The sequence below is a fragment of the Suricata suricatta genome, chromosome 5 (genome assembly GCF_006229205.1).
Source record: "Suricata suricatta isolate VVHF042 chromosome 5, meerkat_22Aug2017_6uvM2_HiC, whole genome shotgun sequence".
Classification (NCBI taxonomy): Eukaryota; Metazoa; Chordata; class Mammalia; order Carnivora; family Herpestidae; genus Suricata; species Suricata suricatta.
The window spans coordinates 30,853,255-30,876,508 of record NC_043704.1 but is presented as its reverse complement, the minus strand read 5'-3'; the positions used below and the strand labels follow the sequence as shown (position 1 = coordinate 30,876,508).

The 23,254-nt window shown below is 35.0% G+C and overlaps 1 long non-coding RNA gene across 2 annotated transcripts in view; it reads left to right on the top strand.

The window, feature by feature from the left end:
• The first annotated feature begins 11,123 nt into the window (after positions 1-11,123).
• The window catches only part of LOC115292606, a 104,259-nt gene continuing 92,128 nt past the window's right edge, over positions 11,124-23,254 (top strand). For both annotated transcript variants that reach the window (XR_003909056.1, XR_003909057.1), the window contains exons 1-3: positions 11,124-11,212; positions 16,103-16,271; positions 22,164-22,285. This is a non-coding gene — a long non-coding RNA (uncharacterized LOC115292606). The remainder of the gene's footprint in view (positions 11,213-16,102; positions 16,272-22,163; positions 22,286-23,254) is intronic.

The following is a 23,254-nucleotide window of genomic DNA, read 5'->3' as shown; positions in this document are numbered from 1 at the left end:
TTATGTTGTAGACATTTCCTTTTTTGGCTACCTGGTTTACATCACCCCCTGCTCTGTTCCTAAGCACATCTTTCTGTTGGAGAATTATCTGTTCACTCTGTGTAGTCTTGGTGCTATGGAAATCCAGCTGCCTTCCATCTACTACTGTACCAGAAAAGATCAGAGCTTTGTACTCATCACTCAGATATAGCCAAGGAGTGAGCATGTGGTTTGCGTCTGACCCATGAGAGACATTCTCTTCAGGGGCTTAGAGTCTTCACAGAGTGTTACAAAGGTAGAAAAAATAGCTGGAGCATGTTTCCTTAATTTGAGAGGCCCCAAGTAAAAAAGGGGGGGCGGGCCCAACTAGAAGATACTTAGTATGAATACTGTCCTGTGATTTCTACTTCTCCTTTACCTGGAGCTTCCCAAATCCTGCCCCTTTTGTCTTGACTTCTCTTGAAATGTTTGAACACTGATTACAAGTACAATATATTATGTTGCTTATTTTAACAAGATTTGAAACAAACACTCTGGATGCTTGCAACTTAGGAATGACATTTGCCAACTTCAGAATTCTTTACTAGTATGATTGTCTACAGAATTAAGTATCAATTCCTTAGAATCTGGATCAGTTCTGTTCTCCAACATTGCTGACTACTTTTACCCAAACAAATGTTTTACATAAGCAGGCTTATTTCTTTGTGCTCATGTGTGTGTATATATCTTCACTCCCTTGACGTGCCAGTACCCATCCCTTTCTAATTTCTTCCTTTTCCCTCTTATTTGAATCTTAATTATTTTCAATGTCCAAATCAATTTCTCAGTTCCTCTGTAGAGCCTTTTTTGTAGTATTAAATCCATGATGGCATCTGCTCTGTTCAAATTATGTGATGGTCGTTTTTGTGTAGTGCTAATATTCAAGTAGGTCTTTTAAGAAGCAGGATTAATTCAACAAAATCTTATATTTTCCCATGTGATTTATTTCATCAACTAGACTTTCGTAAAAGGCGAAAGATTTATGCGATCTGAAGAGAAACCAGAGTATCAACTAGACTTTAAATTCTACCACGGATGTGTCCAAGGATACCCCACTGAATTCCTACAATGCTTAGCATATCGTCTCATGAAATACTTTTATTTAATTTGCACTTTCATTCCCAACAGTTAATTTCTTTATGTTTTTAGGGGATTCTTGCTGTGAGATTTTTTTTTTATATTTAGAATGTAATAAGTTGGGTGTCTACTTGCCTATGCTCTGCAATTTATGTGTATTAATGATGTCATTTTTTTCTAATGCATTTTACATTAAGGGAAATATATATTGTGTATGTGGTGGCTTTCCAGTCACAGTAGAGGAAAATATTCAAATATTTATAATTTTTTTAAATGTTTTATCTATTTTTGAGACACAGAGAGACAGAATTTGAGTGGGAGGGGCAGTGAGAGAGGGAGACACAGAGTTGAAAGCAGGCTCCAGGCTCTGAGCTGTCAGCACAGAGTCCGACGTTGGGTTCTAACCCATGAACATGAGATTATGACCTGAGCCAAAGTTGGACACTTAACCTATTGAGCCACCCAGGCACCCCTCAAATATTTAATAAATGACCTTATTTTGGTGGTCTAATAAGCTGATAATAGCTAATGGTTATCTAATATAAACCAAGTGCCACTCAGTGCACAAAGTTCATATTAGGAGGTACTATTGGTACTATTTTTATCCATCATATTTACAGATGAAGAAAGTGAAATTAATGATTTTGAAGGACCTATCCAAAAATCCCCAGCTGATAAAGGGTAGAGTAAGAGTTAAAACTAAGTCTTCTTCCAGAGCCCAAACACTGGACAACAATGCTATAACAGCATTGTTGCAGTTTCTGGATATAGATCAGAAAAAGGACATTTAAAAATTAAAAAAATAAAACATAGTGATTTAAAAATTATCCTCAGTGATTAGAAATAATTTTGTTTATGGAGTGATTTATACAAAGTGATTTTGACCGGAACTAAAAGGATTGACTGCTCTTAAGATACAACGGCAGGTCCATGATTGAATGTTCTAAAAGACTCCCACGGGAACTATTTCTTTTCAGAACATATTCTAACTACTTAAATGGATTTTCTTTTATTACAGAAAGTATATGCATTTTTATGCCAAATCTCAAAAAGTGGATTTAAGCTAAGATATTTTTGAATACTGTATAGCATGTGCGTTCACATTCATTAGGTGAAAAATATTGCCTCTTTAGTTTTAAGAACATTGTGCATGCAGTCAGGAAAATGCTCCAAGTTAAAGAACACTAAGGAGGCAAAAATAAATTCAAAGTCTGATCCTCAAGGGAATCTTAGATGGGAAAAAATGCCATAAGATATTTTATTATGAAAACTGGCAAACTTTAGGTATGGGCAGTGTATTGGATAGTATGGCACACATGTTAAATACAGTAAATTTGACTGCACTGTGACTATAAACAGATTATACTAATCCTTAGGAGGTAAACTTTGAATTGTTTAGAGTAAGGGAATATGTTGTTTGTAGTTTTCCATCAAATGATTCAACAACAATAGCAATATATTGATAATGTACGTGAATAGAAAATGCTAAATTAAGTCTGGTGTGTTAATTTGTGAATCCAAGTGAAAGTTGGGAGCTAAATGAATTACAAAATTTTCTTTATGTTTAGAACTTTTTATTTTATTTTTTAAAAAATATATTTTTTAATGTTTTTGTTTTATTTTTGAAAGACAGAGAGAAACAGCCCAAGCAGGGGAGGGTCAGAGAGAGAAGGAGACACAGAATCCGAAGCAGGCTCCAGGCTCTGAGCTAGCTGTCAGCACAGAGCCCGATGCGGGGCTCAAACCCATGAACTGTGAGATCATGACCTGAGCCCAAGCCAGATGCTTAACCGACTGAGCCACTCAGGCCACCCTAGAACTTTTTAAAAATATAAAAAGTTTAGAAATAACTATAGAATGTTAAGAGTTTAAAATGGTTTGACTCTTTGGGATATAAAATATCTTCTAAAATACCCAACTCCTTTAATATAAATACTTTTATTTATATGAATCAAACACCTATATGGGTAGTTGGTTCTTATTGAGCATTTTGTTGCAAATTGCTTAATGATTAGTTTGAAGTCACATGGCACAATGAATGATTTTTAGTATATACATTATGTAGTATCTTAAATATTCTACAAATCTTAAATATTCTCGAAATCTAAAGTGCATCAACTGCAATATTTAGTGTAAAACAAGATCTGTCTTCTTCAATTCACTTTTCCTTGGTTTTATAACATTGCTTGAATGAAAAACTATAGCATGAAAAACTATGGTGAAACGTTGTAACAGAAGTGCACCATCCAGGGGCGCCTGCGTGGCTCAGCCCCTCAAGTGTCCGACTCTTCCATGCGGCTGGGGTCATGATCTCACGGTTCTTGAGTCAAGCCCTGCATTGGGCTCTGTGCTAATAGCATGAAGCCTGCTTGGGATTCTTAGGCTCCCTCTCTCTCTCTTTCTCTCTCTCTCTGACCCTTCCCTGGTTGCTCTCTCTCTCTTTTTCAGAATAAACTTAAACAAAGATTTTTTAAAGAAATGCACTACCCAAATACAGTACATGTAGCTGGTGACATTAACTTGGTAACCTGATATGAGAGAAGGCATTTTGTTTTATAATAAAACAACATAATATATATATAATATACAATTCCATAATTACAGTCATTAATTCAGTACCATGCTCTTAACAACTGATAGAGCATTTTGACAGAAAATCACTAAGAATACAAAAAATTTGAAGAACACTATCAACCAAATTGACCCGATTAATATTTGCAGAACATTCCACCCAGAAGCAGAATAAATATTTTTGTCAAGTATGTATGGAACATTTATTGAGAAAAACGACATCCTAGTTCATAAAGTATGTCTAAATAAATTTGAAAGGATTCATGACTCAAAATAATTTTTCTGACCACAACGGAATTAATTTAGAAATCAATAAAAGAAAAATACCTGGAAAATCTCCAAATACTTGGAAATTAAATAATATACTTCTAAACAACCTGTGGGTCAAATAAAATTTAAATGGGGAATTATAAAGTATTTGGACTCTCTAGGGGCACCTGGCTCGGTCAGTTAAGTGTCCAGCTTCAGCTCAGGTCATGATCTCATGGTTCGTGGATTGGAGCCCCGCGTCAGGCTCTGTGCTGACAACTAGCTAAGAGCCTGGAGCCTGTTTTAGATTCTGTATCTCTTTCTCTCTGTGACTCTCCCCTGCTTTCACTGTCTCTCTCTGTCTCTTAAAAATAAGTAAAAAAAAAAAAAGAAAAACATTTAAAAGATTAAAAAAAAAGTATTTGGACTCTCTAAGGGAAAATATAAAGTTATGTGGATTAAATAAAAATGAAAACACAAAATACAAGCAAACCTTAACAAAATGTAGCTATCAAAAATAAAATCAATATTGGGGTGCCTGCGTGGCTCAGTTGGTTGAATGTCTGACTTCAGCTCAGGTCAGGATCTCACAGTTTTTGAGTCTGATCCTTATGTCAGGCTCTATACTGACAGCTCAGAGCCTGGAGCCTGCTTCTGATTCTGTATCCCTCTCTCTCTGCCTCTCCCTGACTTGTGCTTTGTATCTCTCTACCTTTCAACAATACATAAACATTAAAAAAAATAAAATCAATATTTTATCCACCACAAAGAATTTTTTTTAAATAATTAAAACTTTATTTTTATTTTTTTAAGGAGATTTCACACCCAGCATACAGCTCAATGCAGGACTTGATCTCATGACCCTGAGATTATACCTGAGCTGAGATCAAAAGTCTGACTCTTAACCAAATGAGCCATCCAGGCATCCCAAAGTTATGACTTTAAACAAATTAACAAATTAGCACACTGTTTAAAAGTAATGAGGAAAGTTAAGAGTTCATCCATAAAAGGATCAAAGTTAAGGATGTAAGGCACAAAGATAGTGGTGGTGGCAGAGAATTTGTTTTTACTAAAATGTGGCACTGGGAAAAATTCAATATCTGTCACATAGGAAAATCCCATAAAATATTTAACTATAAGAAACATATTGAAAACATTTCAACTCAAACTAAAGCACAATGGAAGATCAAGTAGGAAATTCCCTCATGGATTGCTACTAGTATATAATGTATTAATGACATCTTCAAGACCTTTTATTCATTCATATAACAAATAGATCCTGAATGACTATAATTCCTATTCAAATAAATATTATCAGATACAAGTAATAATTAAAAATGAACATTCAAATGGTATCATCATTCCTAAATGGGGGATATAACAAAATTGTTCCCTTTCCCCATCTACCAAGTAGGACAAAGCTGATTCGGGCCTGGAGTTAGTTTCCTTGGTTCTAAATTCAGGAATCCCAGATGCCTACTTTATGCTGTTTCAGAAGAGCTTCTCATAAGTTAAAAAGTTAAATGTTATGTGTGTTTTATTCATATAGTGTACATGGTCTTGGATTTTAGAATGTGAATTCCAGATAAAAATAGAATTTATTCTTTAGATTTGGGGCCATGAATTTTCAAAAACCAGTTTAAATGAGCAAAAGGAAGGAATGAAAAGATAAAACTGTGTTGGAAAAGCTTACTGAAACACTTGACAAAGTACTGACAATATGGAAAATCCCTCATTGAAAAACCCTGCGTTTCATTTATTGCCCTGTATTTAATGAAGAAATTAACATGTGGAATGCAAATTTTGTGTTCTGGGAGAAATACACATTTTATCAAACTAAACATGTACATCAGTGATCATTCTGAAACAAAAACAATATATACGCTTCTGTGGGTATATTTCTACTAATGATTATGACTTATAATGTATTATATAATGTGTTTTCATATGTATGTGTTTGTGTATATTCATATAAATTTTTTCCTTAATTTAAAAATGACTCATTTTATGTACCCATAGATTGTAACACAAAAAATATTCTCTTTAAGGTTTGCTAATATTGCCTTATTAGAAAACAATATCTCAAGATTATGTTCAGGTTTTCATCACACAAATTCCTATTTTCATTGTTTTAAGTAAGTTTACGATTTAGAAGAGTTAACTTATCAGGGCTGTAAACCATCAAGAAAAAGTAACTTGTAGCTTGTTTTTGTAGTCAAATCAATAATATGTTTCTTGCGCATTCGCTGAGAAGTTTGCATTGTATACTGACAATTATTGTAAAAATGTTTTTTATTATTTACTGTGTATAAGATATAACTTCTTTTGCTTTTGTAAAACTGTGAATATAGACTTAGTTGAACTTTTCCAATAAACATTAAAACTTATTTTCTACTTTGGCACATCAGAATTCGGTAAAGAGCCACCACCAATCTTCTGAACAATATTATTTGTGTTTAACAAATAGGATTATCTCAGTAATGTAAAGAATGGAATTGTTTGGCCAATGAAGCCATTGTACATATTTACATGTGTATACATATTTTATCAGTGAGGAAGGCCATATAATAAGCAATGTAGATTAAATCCATGATCTAGATAAATGCCACAACAAAACAGCCAGTGGGTATTTAGATAATTAAACTACCAAAATGGCAATAGTAACAATGCTATTACTGTTGGATACCTAACTTTAGTCAGCACAACGACATAGTGGGCTCTTTCAATTATTTTTAAAAAAATTTTAATGTTTATTTATTATTGAGACAGAGAGAAACAGAGCATGAGCAGGGGAGGGGCAGAGAGAGAGGGAGACACAGAATCCGAAGCAGGCTCCAGGCTCTGAGCTGTCAGCACAGGGTCCCCCGAGGGGCTCAAAGCCACAAACCGTGAGATCATGACCTGAGCCAAAGTTGGACACTTACCTAACTGAGCCACCCAGCGCCCCTTCAATTATTTTTTACTAACTGAAAGAATGACTTAACACTTGTGTTGGTTTGAGAGTGGGTATGCCTGTGTCTGCATTTACAAGTGTACAAGAGTGAGAAAGAGAAGGGGAGGAGGGGAGATGAAAAGTGAAGAACTGAATGGATGAGTGAGAACAGAGGACAGTAAATAACTGTTTGGTGGTAAGAGTTAAGTGCAGTTGCGGAATACAGACACCTTTCTTTGTGTGTTCACTTTTGGTATAGTCTCACCATGCAACACAATCAAGGTCTCAGTGAAAACTATTGACTTCTCTTCACACTCTTGTGTTTCCTTATAACATTATGTCTCCTCAATAAATAGTTTGTTTCTTCATAGTTCTCAAACAAGACACTCTATCCCACATTTTTCTTAAAATGTTACAATTTTGTGATATATGTGATAAGAGGTGGTATATATGTTACTACATACAAGACTTTCAAAAACTTTTTTTACGTTTTTTATTTATTTTTGAGAGACAGAGAGACAGCGCGAGCAGGGGAGGGTCAGAGAAGAGAGTAAGACACAGAATCCGAAGACAGGCTCCAGGCTCCAAGCTAGCTGTCAGCACAAAGCCCGATGTGGGGCTTGAACTGTGAGATCATGACCTGAACTGAAGCTGGACGCTTAACCGATTGGGCCACCCAAGCACCCCAATATACTAGACTTTTATTGGAGGAGGGTGCTACATGTGTGTTCTTGACAAACTTTGTCACCTGTTTCTCAATGCGCAAAAGGGGATGATAAAGGAAATTATCTTGTTGACACTATTTGCCATCTGCAGACTATATATTCAGACCTAATAGGGACTTGAAATCCCTTTCATTTTATAGACACAGGAACTGAAATCTCAAGAGGTAACTTTACATGTCCAAAGTACCATCCCTTGTAAAAGCTAAAATATCCTGCCAATTTCTGCACTTCTTGACCCTGAAACTGAATTTTGATAAGATACTTGCATTCACCCCTTCCTGTCACAATGGATTTAAGAGACATGTGATTTCTTCCAAAATTTGAACCTCAGTCTATCTCTTTGTTCTTACAGTCTGAATTTGTATGAGTCTGACTGATACTTTTTTGAAAGATTACTGTTTTGAACTTGTTTTCCCTTAAATGAAAACTGCCCGAATTTTTATATTTCTGAAAACTGTCCTTGTGCTAAAATTTTAGGTATAACCCAACCTCACCTTGAAAAAAGATTTCCCTCTCTAGTCATCCCTCTTATTCTTTGCCACCTCCTTGTCATGTCCTTTCCCACTCCCACAAGCATTCATACCCAGTGAACACCTTCCACAATAATTTTTACTTGTTTATCTTGTTTTCTTTACCGCAAATGGGTTTTTATGCCTTTTTCCTACTTATTCAAATTTTACCACCCTTCCAGAGTCATATGAATTCCCAAATGTTTCTAGAAGGCTTACTCTTTTACATCTAGTCAACAAAGACCCTTCCCTTTCTTGAGAGCATTTATCTTGTATCATGATTCTAAATAGCACTCTATAATGCATTGAATGGTGTCATTTTTCAATTGTTTTTTGTGTTTTGTGTTCTCTCCACAATCAGAGTTGTTAATTTCTTGAGACAAAGACTGAGGCTTATATAGATTCTGTAATCCTTGTCATTAATAAGTATGCTATAACTTCATATTGATTTTAACAGAGAGCAGGAAATAGTCTGACATAATATCCAACAGTCCTCAAATTCTATGCTTATTTAGAGACACATTAAATTGAAAATTAGTTCAATAAGTCTTTACTTTCTTTGGATATAATATGAAAGTACGTTAATTAATTCATTGATTTGTGTTAAATATTTTCAGTCTTATGTAGAACATTTCAGAGTGAAAGCATTAAATGAAGTCAAAGTTATTAATTAATCTTATTGGTGGTCATTGTACTTGTCTTCCCAACATTCATTTCATTAATTTCAACCTTCTCCTCATGTATAGCAATCATGTAATCTGAAAGGGATTGATTTCTTCTTTCTCCCTCCATTTCATGGATTGCTTTGACTTGTCTAAACAAATAAGCATTATTCTCTATTCCAGTAAATTCCAGTAATGCTGGCCTAAGCCAGTCAGCACGTGGCATTCCCCTGGCTACAAAGCTTGTTCTGTGTTGACCCATTCAGCACAACACTTAGCTAATTTTGCCAACAGAAATTATTTCCTTTATAGGTACATGAGCCAATAAGTCTTCTAAAAAGTTTAAGATAATTTATATTGGAATTTCCATTAAATATAACTCAAAGCATCCTAATGATTGCTCTTGTTTGTGATATTTTAAGAGAACAATTTGAGAAGCTATTAATAATTTTTAACTCACATATATATGTGTGCAAATGAAAGGAAAAAATTATTGTAAGTGGAATGATTGATAGATAACACAGATTTATAAAGGTGAGACAGGAACAAATGAGTGCAATGGGGAAAAGGTGATGAATTTAATATTAAAGATATTTTTAAAGGAACTTAAAATCTAGGCCTCATTTCTTTATCCCTACAAGAAATGCATTAGGTAATGTTATGCCTAAAAATATAACCCTATACAAATTCACACCTTTAGATATTCCAGTAGATTTTTCACAATAATCCATATTGTTTATATGCTAAGCCTACTTTGTAGATTTGTTAAAATCAGCAAATGTGTTTTCAAAGTTCTTTAAATAGATCATTGGATTTATCATATTACAAAATTGCAAGTTTTTAATTTGAAAATATTCATTTATTACATAAACAAACAGCACTGAGAAAAAGATTATGATTAAAACAAATAAAACAACCCTTGCCCCAATTCCTAGTACCTTGCCAGGATACTTTTGACCGGCATGCTTCTAAATGTGCACAATATGTCTAGGTATTATTTTGTATATTACATGTAGTAATTGGGCTAAATACCTATTGAAGAAGACCCAAGTGCATTGTGATGAGTGCTAAGAAGAAGAATAAGTCTAAGATAATGGAAATAATCCTGAGTGGGGTGTGACAAATTGTGACTTTTGATCTGTATTTTTGAAGTATGAATAGAATAAAGAGGCAGGGAAGGGAAACAGCAGAAGCAGAGTCATGAAGTAGAGAAGAGTTTTGAAAATTCTTGGACTGCCTGAAGGACGTAGGATGTGACAAAGTCCAGATTGTAGAAAACGCTAAAAATATTATATTTTATTATGTAAGCAATAAGGAACAAACAAATGTTTTCTGAGTAGGAGATAATATTAGACATTGCTTTGGAGAGGATATTCTGTCGGAGTTATGAAAGCTGGATTAGAAAGGAAAAAAGTAAAAAAAAAAAAGGAGAACCCTTTGCAAGGAATTAGAACACAGGGAACACAAATGACAGATGTTTCTGAAGTAATTGACAGAACTGATAGAAGCTGGTCCATTGTGAGGAAGAGGAAAAAATGAGTGTTACAGTGGCTGAGGTCCACAAATACATGAATATTTCTTGCAAAGATGGTGTATACTGAAGCAAGAGCAGGCATAAGAAGACAGATTGAGTTGTGGGTGTTCAAGAAATTATGTCCTGGAAATCATTGGTAAATCTGTGCTGGAACTTCAGAAAAGAGAGACCAGGACTGGAGAAATAATATCTGTTAAAGCTCTTCATTATACATGAAAATGAAGATGACTGAGGATGTTGCCATAGGAAACATAGCATCTAAAAGGGTGAAGGGAAAAAAGTTTGAGAAGAAACCAAGACAGGAATCTGATGGAGGAGGAGAATGAGGATAAAGTACAGGGAGCATCCTGCAAAAGAGGTGTTTGTAGGGGACGGAAGAGGTGTCCTCCAATGCTGCCAGGACATCGACTGAGATTAAAAAGTCAGAAAACACATGACTGGGTTTAGCAATAAGTAGCATTTTTGAGAGGACATTTTCAGTACCTTACTGAGAGAAAAGAACATTAGAGCAGGCTGCCTATGAAAGCTGAGAAAGCAGAAACCGCAAATATAGAAGAAATGAGTTCTGGGGGGTTAGGGAAAGAAATCAAAAGGGAAGGTGATTTAGGGAAGGTAGGATTAAGGGAGAGATTTTAATTGGATTGAAGGGACTCGGGCTTTTTGTGGGCTAAGGGAACAGAGAAATGGAGGATGCTGAACTATGAAAGGCACTTAGGGAAAAATCATAAGATGACGTGTAGACTAGAAAAAGCCACACGGGAGGGGCTCAAGTGCAGTGAGTTGTAAAAGGGAAAAGCTGATTTGTTTCTCTGTGAGAAGAGGTACCAAAAGTTCTGTATTTTTTCAGGAATGGCAATGTGAGCTTTATTCAAAAGCTTTTGCGCTATATAAGGATCAGAAAAGCACAAGGGATAAGGAGCGATAAGCATGTCGAGGTGATTGAATATACTTAGATATATTTTATGTGAGTTATGTGGAAACAAATGCCCCATAAACATAGATTTTTATTGTAAAAGTGAATATTTTATGTTTAAAAGCGCCTAGAAAATTATTACCTACTAATGGGAGAGTGCCTCTGAGAACCTAATTAATGAATGAATTGTCAAACATAGCTCATGCCTTTCAGTAATATACACCTTGTGCTCTACTCATTTTAGTGCACTAATAAGTTTTATTGTTTGTTTTCCTTCCACACTATACAATGAACATTAAGTTAATGCTAAGAATAAATTAAAAAAGAACTATACAATTATAAATACAATTGTACATTATATGTTATATGTAGATAATATACATTATTCTACATATAATTATATGCAGTTATATATGCAGTCAATATACTATTATATTTAAATATATAGTGTCTAAATGGAAGAATATATGAATTAAATATTATTAACTTAAATAATTTAATTAATTAGCAGAATTTATTAATACAATATCTATTATATGTTATGATTACAAAATATCAATGAATACACATAAAATAAAAACGGGAATCATTTGGGGTGCTCAGTCAGAGCTAAAGCATCCAACTTTAGCTCAGGTAATCATCTCATGGTTCGTGAGATTGAGTCCCCTGTTGGGCTATGTGCTGACAGCTCGGAAACCTGGGGCCTGCTTCAGATTCTGTCTTTCCCTCTCTTTCTAACTCTCCCCCACTCATGGTCTCTGTCTCTGTCTCTCTCTATCTCTCTCTCTCTCAAAAATAAATGTTAAAAAAAAAACAGGAATCATTTACTGAACACCCACCATGAGCTAGCAGTGTGCTAGCTAGGGACTTTATATATTATTTTATTTATTCCTCATAGTCACACAGTGAAGTAGAAATTGAGACTCAAGGAAAGGGTCACCAGTTTATTCAAAGGCAAAAAGCAAGGGCAAGACATGAACTCAGGTCTCTCAATACTGCATTCAGAATGTTACTTTAAATAAGTCTGTGACTATGATTAATCATAATTTTACCTTATTGTCTAGTTTAGATCTGTGGTGGGTATAGAGAACAGTTGATTCTTACCTCATATCTACAACTCTTTAAGAACTCGTCTCACAGTTTATTATTGTTTCTCCAATCAATAAGTCTAATTTCTTAATGGCCCTTAGTTTTTTTGTCTTCCTTTTTACTTGGTTGATACTGCCACTTTATTAATTTTTGAGACTCTGTGAGGTAGTCAAATCATAGCAGTTGTAATTTCAAAGCCTGAGGATAACAACATTTTACCCAAGCTTCCAATGTTATGAGTTAGGCAGTGAGTTTGTGAGTGACTCTAGGAGAATTAGGCAATATTAGGCAATAATGTAATAATGAATTTGGAGGAAGTACCTGAATGAGGTGCTCTGCAGTGTAAGTACACTGCCCTTACTCCGTAGAGTAGTACACCAGCTAGAGAGAATCCTTAAGCTGAATTGTGAAAATGATTTTATGATAAAAATACTGGATGGTGAGCCTGAACATCAAAAACTCATTTGTGACTGTGCCACTAAATGTGACCTTGGTCAAGTTTCTTTAACATTCTTGGCTGCTGTTTCTTAGAAGAAAGAATTTGTTAAACAATCTTTCCAATTCCACATAGTCAATAAAACTGTTGGATAAAGCTCTATTTATAAAGAACATCCTGGGAGCAGGGCTTACCTTAAACTAATGGGTTTTGGAGGAAAAACAGATGAATCACCTTTTTTTGGCCTTTATATATAGACCAACTTCTCAAATGGCAAGTGATCAGAAGCCAGAAGGAAAGAGCAAAGACTAGATGTATCCATTCATTCTCTTCCTGACATATAAAACTCTGCAATACCCCCCTGAACTCAGTTAACTGTGTTAAGTCCACAATGGCTTTGTTTTCCCAAGAGGAGTTAAAATAAAAATTACACTGTTTCAGGAGTTAATGCCACTGTTCAGATATTTTCATCCAAATCTCTTGTGATGCACTGTCACAAAGATTTCTGAACAATACCACAGGAACTCTACCTGACACACGAAAGAGAAGCCGTAACTTTACATTATCATGTGTGACACGTTAATGTGGAGCATTTTCTGGTGCTGCCCTCTCCAGAGGTTCCAACACACAGACATCGAGCTGAGTGTATTTAAACAAGCAGTGTTTGAATTCATTCCAACCTTTCCATTTACAGCAATTTAAGACTATTTGTATTCAGGAAACAAAATAACAAGGGACAGCTGTTTCTCCACTTTGCTCTTACTTCTAGGCTCTTTAAAAACACTTGACAAGTTAAAAATGTAAAGGAGCATCATTATAATTTAGGGAATGTGTAAGTCAGGTAAATTATGGAGACTAGCATAAAATGAATAGTTTCTTTTCTAAACCAATTTTACTAACAGAGAGCTAGCTTATATTTTGGAATACAGGCAGTGTGCTAGGTATTTATATGTCATATATCTTCAATCTTAAGAGATTCAAGAAGGAGCCCATATAAGAACAGAACCTTACCCATGGGTGGTCCTACATATATCTAGTCCTGTGAAGCTTCATATTGTTACGGGGCCAATCCACTCAAGCCCACCACTAGCTGAATACCACTCAGCTGATGTATATAGACATTAGCTCTGCATTCACCACCATTAGCATTTCATAGTAGAAACATGCTACACGATAGGTAATAAGTTAACTCTTCCACTGATTGGTGAAAGAAATTCTGGGCTGATACAGCGACCCAATCATCTCACTAAAGCAGTGGAAGGAATCACACACACAACCTTAAACTGTCTTCATTGTTATTCAACCAAACATTGAAAGGATGATGTATGAGGGCCTAGGGTGTGCCTTACATTATTCTTTCTACACGGCAGATTGTAATGACATGCTTGAAGAATTCACATTTCCAATACTGGCAGGGGGATACACAACCAGAAATTTTCAAAGATGAGCATAGTTTATTGGAAATCTACCTTTCACAACTCTGCATATGAAAAATTAGTTTGGAATCAAACTCTAAATTGCTACTTCAAAATGTGGCACTATTACAGCTACTTAAGAGAAAAAAACACAAACCCACTGATTGAATGTGCCCAAAAGAATGCTTTTGATTTAAAAAAAACTAATCAACAGATTTTTCCTGCTTCCTAGGACTTGTGAGTGTTGCTTCTTTTCCTGAGCTACCACATATGAATATTAACAAAAGAACAGTATGCACAGGAGAAATGCTTTTTTTGTAAACTCAGTGGAATGAATGTTAACAGTTTTAGGAATATGTTATGGTAAGGGGGGTGGGGCTTGTCCATATGAATGTGGTTATTTTTAGGTAAGTAAATTACCTTCCAAAGGAGCCAGATGGCTCTAGGAACACATCTGCAGCTTTGGTTTCCTTTTCTCACTACTCACACTGATAATGGCAGGGTCATTGAGGAGACAGTCACAAGTAACACTGTGAAACAACGCTGCCTTATGTAAAAATAGGGGGAAATATATAGTACAGATTTTTCTTCTTAATCTAAGCCTATAAGAAGATGAACTTCTATTATTGTTTAACTAATTGACAACATTTCCCTCCATGATTGCTGTACGGAGGGGTAAGGAACATTTTGAGGGCCATTATAACACTGGGGAGTGTTAGGAGGGGAATTTTTCAGATTGAAGATTATCCATGAATTAGAAGCTACCTTATTTGGGGGGAGTACTTTGTTTGTTTATATTGAAAAGAAAAACTATGTCATTGTTTTCATCTTATTCAGTTCTACAAAGAGGAACTTTGTTGTGATAAAAACAAGCACATTATGCAGTACTTTCATGGCATATCCACTGTGCCGGTCATCAATTTTGTGTCTTTCCACTTTCCACGTTTCTTTGCCCTGTTTCATGATACTGATGCTGGATCCTGGAAACATATCCTCCTTTTCAGATGGCAAGTTGTTAGGCCATTTTTGGTAGAAGGTGTTGGGAGTACACATTCTGAGAAGCGGTCCTCTGCTTGCCTCTGATACAACTTCTAATTAACTCTTTTAATTAATTTAATTAAAGACTCCAAGTTCTAATGGAGGACATCTAGTGATTCTCACATTCCAGTAAGCTTCCCCAGCTCCCCCAGGAAAGCTTATTCATAAGTTCTGTGAGCTTACAAGCAGGCATTTTTCCCAGGAAGTTTTTATGGGAACTGGTTTCAGGCTAGCTATGGTTGGTCTGTATCACCTCAACTAACTCTGCCATCCAGTGATCCATGCCATATTCTCTCCAACAAAACCCAACTCTCAACATTGGCAGATAGGGTAGGAGGTAGATAATGAGGCCTCTTCCAAGTTTGCTTCTCCTTTTGGTACTATGTCTGTCCCTAAAGGTAGTAGCTGCTCTCCATATTTGCTATATGAAGTCTTTGAAGTTCTCTTCATCGCTTCATTGGTTAACATCCTGCTACTAGTTAATCATATATTAAAGTTCCCATGTTCATATCACTCATGTGGCTTCTGTCTCTTGACTAAATCTTAACATACATTCAATTAAAATATTCAGGACAAGATGAATAATAAGACAGTTAAAGAAGTAAATGAGGAGCTGAAAGTAAGAATCTGGAAAAATATGAGAACACACAAACCAGGAAGGTATGAATGAGAATAGACTTGTGTGGCAGAGACTATAAGCTCTGCACTGAAATCTGCCTTTCTCCTCTTTAATACTCACAGAATCACAGCCAGGCACAGAATTGCCCAGTTGGTCTACATTTACTCCCTGCCTTGTGGTTACGTGTGGCCATAGGACCAAGTCCTCACCAATAGAGTACAAACATGGGTGATACATGTCATATCCTTCTCTGGGACTTGAGAGATCATGTATGTCCCCATTACATTCTCTTCCTCCTTTTTGGTTGGAACACAGAAAGAAGTAGAGTGGCTCGCTCTGACCATATAGTTGACAACAGTGCGCTAAAGGACAGCCAAGCAACCATTTAGAAGGAACCTAATTCCTGAATGACTGTGATGAACAGAGGTGCCGTATAAACCTGTCTCACAGAAGGAGGTACCTCAGACCTGTCTCACAGAAGGAGGTATGCTTACAGTCATTAAGTCACTAGAATGTGGAGTCTGTTGCAGCAGTTTAGTTTTGTTCCAACTAATATAACTGCCAGGGAAAATCATTGTTGTTCCTTTGTGTCAAGCCTCTATCTGACCTAGACATTATTATTTAGAGTTGTTCATATTTATTAAACTATTATCCCACTAGTTCCATATCCAAATGTGTTCAATTGAAAATATATTATACCCAATCTGTAGAACATGCTGTTAATCTTCTGTGGTATACAGATGCCTGAGTTTAGTGATTCGTCACTTAGGTTATAATACTCAGTGCTCATAACAACATTACCCATTTAGCTCATCCCTCCATCCACCCCTCCTGTTGCTGGTGTTATCAATTCCTATTTTGTATTCCACGTGTCAATAGCACATGAACTAAATCTGGGGCTCTGAAGTTCTCTCACCATTATATTATGAAAATGATAGTTTAAGACTATGTAGGACTACATAAAAATAATTTTTAAGCCTTCACTAGTAATTAGAGACATTAAAAAAATCTGACATTTAAAACAATTATTAAATATGTACCAGGAACCAGGATTTTGTTGAACATGGTAGGCCTTGTCTTTGCCCTCATAGATCTTACAGTTTAATGAGAAAGACAGATATTAAATAAGTAATTAGAAAGGTTGGGGTGCCTGGGTGGCTCAGTTGGTTAAGCCTCTGACTACACCTCAGGTCATGATATCACAGTTAGTGAGTTCAAGCCCCATCTCAGGCCCTATGCTGACAGCTTGGAGCCTGAGCCTGCTTCAGATTCTGTCTCCCTCTCTCGTCCTCTTCCCCACACCTCAAAATTAAATAAACATTAAAAAAATTTTAAAGGTTATTAGAAGGGTTATTTTGAAAAAGCACACTCAGTAAGAATCCAACAAATGCTGTGTTATTAACTCAAACTTATAAATAGCATTATGATGCAGGTCATGTAGAGTTCAAATATGTCCAGTAAATAATTTACCGGACAAATGCCACAAAGCATTGATTTTTAAATGCATTTGATGTTTAGTTTGGGAACTTAAAACTAGAGTTTTATCATCCCAGAATTCAAAAAGCATTTGCCTTCCTTTTATTATTTTCTGCAGTTGCATGCCAAAGGATGGTAGGGATGTGTGAGTGGTTGACCCTGCAGAGGGGAGCATTTTATCACAGAGATTGTTTGGAATTGTCAATACATATTATAGTTAAAAGTTGACTAACTTATGGTCCTTTTATTGTTGTTTAAGATTCACTACCGACAAAGAACACAACATGGAGGACACCGGGGGCAGAATATTCCCAGTGTCCTAACCTCTTGCAATGCCACTGATTTTCTGCAGTGTTCTTGGAATCACACAGGCAGGATAAAAATAATTTTAAAAAATAAAATTAAAAATTATTCACTTAGAGTCAGTGATTTTCTAGGAGCAAAACAACTGGTAAGATTTAAAAATTGTTTTGTGCTGTAGAATTGAGTTTTACTTTGTAGACTGAAATAACAGCTATTGTCTGGGAGGGAATTAATTTGACCTCTTTGAAATGCTAATTAAATTCTTATCTACAAACCCAATATTTGCACTGTTGAGCTATGTAAAGGAAATATAAAATCCATAGGCTTGATGAAATGATAAAAGACATTTGTTTAACTAAATCATTAAAAAGAAACAGTCACTTTTATTCTGGGCATACGTTCTGTCCAACATGTAAGAACAAAACAAAATAATACCAATACATAGAAAGCACTTACACTTACCTGTGTAGCATTGTTTGCTATTTAGGCTGTTCTGCCAATACACAGAGGAATATTTCCTGAATTTTAAAATTATCACAAACTACATTTTATACGATTATGCCTTCAAATAAACAATTGAATGATTTTAGTTTGATTTCTCTGAGCATAAGAACTTATAGTTTCGCCAGCTTCCAAGTGCTCACTCTTGTTAGTCAAATATCATTTACTTTTTAAGATATTTTTATCAATATATTCTAATTTTAATTAAAATATTCTTAGTAGGAAATTTTATGGCATAATTTCCCATAGATCTAATAGGTGGTAATGATAAGTAACAAACAGATACACACTAACCCACATTATACTACATATTTTAAATAATAAGTGAATATTGTCAGACTCATACTTCAATCCAATTCAAGAAATCTTACTTTCGAAGTACATCAGTTCAGGGAATTTGGTCCACTACATACCCACTGGAATTTCCTGTATATAAAAAAGTTCAGGACAAAAACTTACTGTCATTTTGTGTAATTCATTTGGCCATGGGTGAATTTTTCCATTTTTAGATTTTTATTTTATTTCATTTTTTAAATTTAATGGTCATTTAATTTTGAGAGAGTGTCAGGCATAATGAGAGCAGGGGAGAGTCAGAGAGAGAGGGAGGCACAGAATCTGAGGTAGGCTCTAGGCTCTGAGCTGTCAGCACAGAGCCCAATGCAGGACTTGAACTCACATACCATGAAATCATAACCTGGGTGGAAGTCAGACACTTAACCCAGCCATCCCTCCTTTTTTAGATTTTTGAAAGAAAATTGAATATATACCAATACTATTATTCCTCTTACTTATAGCCCTATCAGGATTGTCATAAATTAAATATGATCATAATAAAAGATCATAATAAAATAAGATTTTATGTTTTATTTTAATTATCTAATTCAAAGTGATAAAAGAAAAACAATAGGTTTATACTTCTCCATATGTAATGGACTATTGTGCACATAAAAGGACACTATTAATCATATTGATTCAGGTGTAGAAATTATTTCCTATTGACACTAATGTCGTGTCACAAGTTTTATAAATAAAATCTCCTCATATGAAGAGGAATGTGCATGTTCAGGTGTATGGATGATCGAGAACACTAGAGGTGTTGATTTAGATGAAATATAATCGTAGTTGAAAGTCTGATGCTTAAAATCACTATGAATCAGAATAAGGTATACATGGAACAAATCGACCAACAGGGCTTCTCGAATAACTGACATGTTAGTGGGGCTATATTGAACCAGGATTGAACTCAAGTCAGACTGTCACTCATGATTTACCTGGCAGAGCATTTTTTTTAGTGAAAGTGAGTTATGTCTTTGATTAGAACATACAGAAAAATAGAGTCATCTGATGGACAGTAGAGATTGACTTGTTTAAAAATTTCTATTGAACCAAAGCCAGTATTTATTCTCATTCTCCCAACATAGGTTTACATGACACAGACACAGGTCCTAGTTGAAGCTGCTGTATAAGGATAACGGCAGAGCTTTTGTTAGCGTTAGTGCTCTGAATATACCTTAAACTAAAAAAGGCTTATTGGACTATATCTTTTCTCTGCTTTTTTTACACTAGGTGGTTATTCATAAAATTAATGTTTAGTTAATTAATCTATCTATAGTACCATTTTTTCTACTGTAAATGTGATCTACTCCCTGAAATTCCAACATAAGTGGCTCTTTTAGTTTCCTAGAGATCATCCGCATGCTCTTTTTCTCTTCTTCCTGTTAATTTTTTTTTAGTGATGTTTCTGGGGCTTGGGATGAGGAAGGAGGTTTCCAGAGGGTTGGAGACGTTACAGGACAGCACTGATGTCAATAAACATAACTATCAGCTAAAGCCCAGTAGCTTAACAGAAGGCTCAGCTCAATAAGGGATCAGAGAGGAAATATTTGTCTAGAAGAAGGTGTCTGAAGAGACAACAGACTTCCTTATGGCCTAATCTACCTAACCCCGGGTCTCCATTTCCTTTTCCTAATTCTTACTCATCTTCAGATCTCAAGTTAAATGTCATTTGCACAGAGATGTCCTCCCTGACCCCCTGACTAGGTTAAGTGCCTTGTAATATTCTCATAGCATTCTCTACTTCTCGTTGGTATAATTCATTTGTAGCTTGTTTATCTATGAAGCTTTTATCTAATTTCACCGTATATCTCCAGTGCCTTGCTCATAAAAGGCACACAAAAATATTTGTTGAAAAAATGGATAGCTGAGATCAGCAATAGCAATTACATATTATGATGGGTTTCAAGAGAGAAAATCTAAGATGGAGTGTTTGAGGTTGAGGAGCTGATATTGGATCATTTTTCTGTAACATTTCTTAATAATTTCCTTCCTCTGGTTTGGAGTCACAGCTCTTTGTTTTAGCATAAAGAATACAATTATCCCAATGATGTTTTGACAGACACAAACATACTCATCTTTATAGTACACAGTGTATAACGCCTCAATTTGCACCAGGTTCATGAAGGGACCGTCAAGCAGCCATTTGAATCATCTACCCATTCTTTGTTTATGTACTTAGAGACTCCAAGTGTTGACAGTAGTTCTGAATTATTTTTAACAGGCTAATGGTTGACATTAAAATAAACCACATTTGAGCATGACAAAAATCATATTGAAAGTGTTATTAATATAACTATCTTGTGTATTACATTGACCTTGAACTTAAAAACAATAGCAAAGCAATTATGGTCACTACTTGATTCTTAAGCACTTTGACTCATTCCATGATTACTTTTATTCATGGAACATTTCCTGATGGTGATACTGCACTAATTCTACTAAATACTGCAGGGCACTAAAATTTATTATTGTAAATTCACTTTGAACATTAATTGTATGGGGAAAAAAACCCACATTTTTATAAACATCTTACATTCTTCTATAGAGTGCCACTGGTAACAAAATTCCCAATCCATATTTAGTCTTCAAGTATCAATGTCCTGCCACTGCAATATGGACTTTGTTTTCAATTACTCAGCACTTGCTGGCAGAAATCTTTTCCTTTTCCCTTTTCACCCCCTGTTTGAGTAGCAAAAAGGATAACACATATCAGGCAGTTTAAAATCCATAGGCAGTTAGTCAGAAAGATTTCTAAGGAAAAATCCTTCTCAACATAGAAAAATATACTTGAATATTTTGTACGGCACTTTGTAGAAATAGAAATAAATGGGGAAAGCTACAAGCTGTCGAATTCACTCCCCTAATGTGTCTTTGCTGTCAGAGGAGCAAGATTTAATTCAAAACTGAACACCGCTCTGGAAATTTACTTTCCTCAAGAAAAGTGCAGCCTTGAGGAGAAAGTAATTACTAAATATGAGTGAGGAAAGGGAACAATGAACCGAAGCCTAAACAGATCATTATAGTTGTTACCAGAGGGTTTCAGAGTCAGGAAGAGGAAGAAAATGGTATGTACATGTTTGACATTTTAATATTACACTCTCATTAGCTGCTTTCTAAACTCTGAAATGTTTGACATGTAATTTAACTACCCAGAAGATGGGCCATTTTCTCTAGCCCTTACCGAATGATTCTATTTAAAATAGAAAAAGAAGAAAAAGAGGGAAAAAGTAGAAGAAAAAGGTAGTGTGTGACTCCATTTTTAGAATTAAAGAGAAAATGGCTGAAAATGCAATATCCATCATTTGGGGCTAGCATGAATCATTGCCAGTATTTTTAATAGTTATATCCTACTCATTGATTGCATTAACAATTTTTCAATTTTAGTGGACATCATTTATTGCTATTGACTGGGAACAGGTTGAAAAGATTTAAATATTTTTCAAATTTAAGTTTAAAATAGTTCTATTTAATGAGCTCCATGAATCCATACCATAACTTACAAAAATATCACAAATAGAGTTGATGACTTCCAAAATCCCTACTAGAGCTGAGGTGATATTTGCTATCTTATTCTCTACTAGCTGTTAAGACATTTGGTGTAAACATTTTTCTCCTGGATGCTTTATAAAAACTAGATACTGAATTTCTGTAGTACAAAGAATAAACAATGAAAACTATTGTTAAGCAATGGGATCAGTAGTTTGGCTACCCTGTCAAATGGAATTTAATAAGAAGCTCATTTTTCTTCTCCTAATTTCAGAGCTACCAGACTAACAGTGCATGTTTGAAAATTCTAAGTGAAGAGAAAGTATGACTATCAACTACAGACATTTGTGTTTTCTTCTCTGGATGCTCTGCACTCGCAGATTCTCAGCAAATGAGGTATTTTGTTTATCAGTTTTGCATAGTGGTCTGGTTCAGAAAATAGTAAATTCTCTTATTATAAATTTCTTACATTGTTTCCAGAATTTTTTCCATGTTCATTTCAATTATCCCTTTTGGCACAATGTGAAATAAATCTATTATAAAGAGAGCTGCCAGGTGTAATATGTAAAGATCCTATTTTATTTCTTGAATTACATGGTTTCTGGACCCATCTTATAGGACTTTATTATAATATAGTAAGACATGCTCAGTGTGTATTTCATATAATATTTAATTGATCAATGGGAAAAATGAAGTTAGCTTTTTGATGTAGTCTATTGCTTCAACTAATTTAACTTAAAGAATATATTTATTTTGCCCAAACTAAATTTAGCTGCTTCCTTTTAATCAAATGGCTTAATTTTAACTCACAGAAATGCACGTTTCCAATGCAATGGATAAATGTACTGTATTTACTCTGAATGCTGACAGCTGCTGAAGTTTTTGTTTTTCTGGAGTGGTGGAGATGAAAAAGGAATGGAGAGGAGAAAAGGGACCGATCCTTCAGGCCTCTGGTTTTATTCAAGTCTTGTCTCTACCTCTACCACACTTTCTCTCCACCATCCCTGGATGCAAATACATTCATAATATTCTCCATTGTCACGGTCATCTAACCTTGCATTAATTTGTGTATTGCCCAGAGTGGGACACACAGTACCTTTTTATTTAAATGAATTTTTATTTATTTATTTATTTTTTTTACTTTATAAAGTTTCATATTTTTTTAACATATGCAATTATTTTCCATCATTTACAATACAGTAGTTGCAATGACACTCAAAACAGAAAAGCAAAGTAAAAAATCAAAACACCAACTTCTGTTTCATGTAATTAGACTTATACAGAAATTAGAAGGTTAAGTAACAGCTAGTTAATCACCTAACTTCACAGCTATCTGAAGTGGCAATCGTTATATAGCAGCTTATT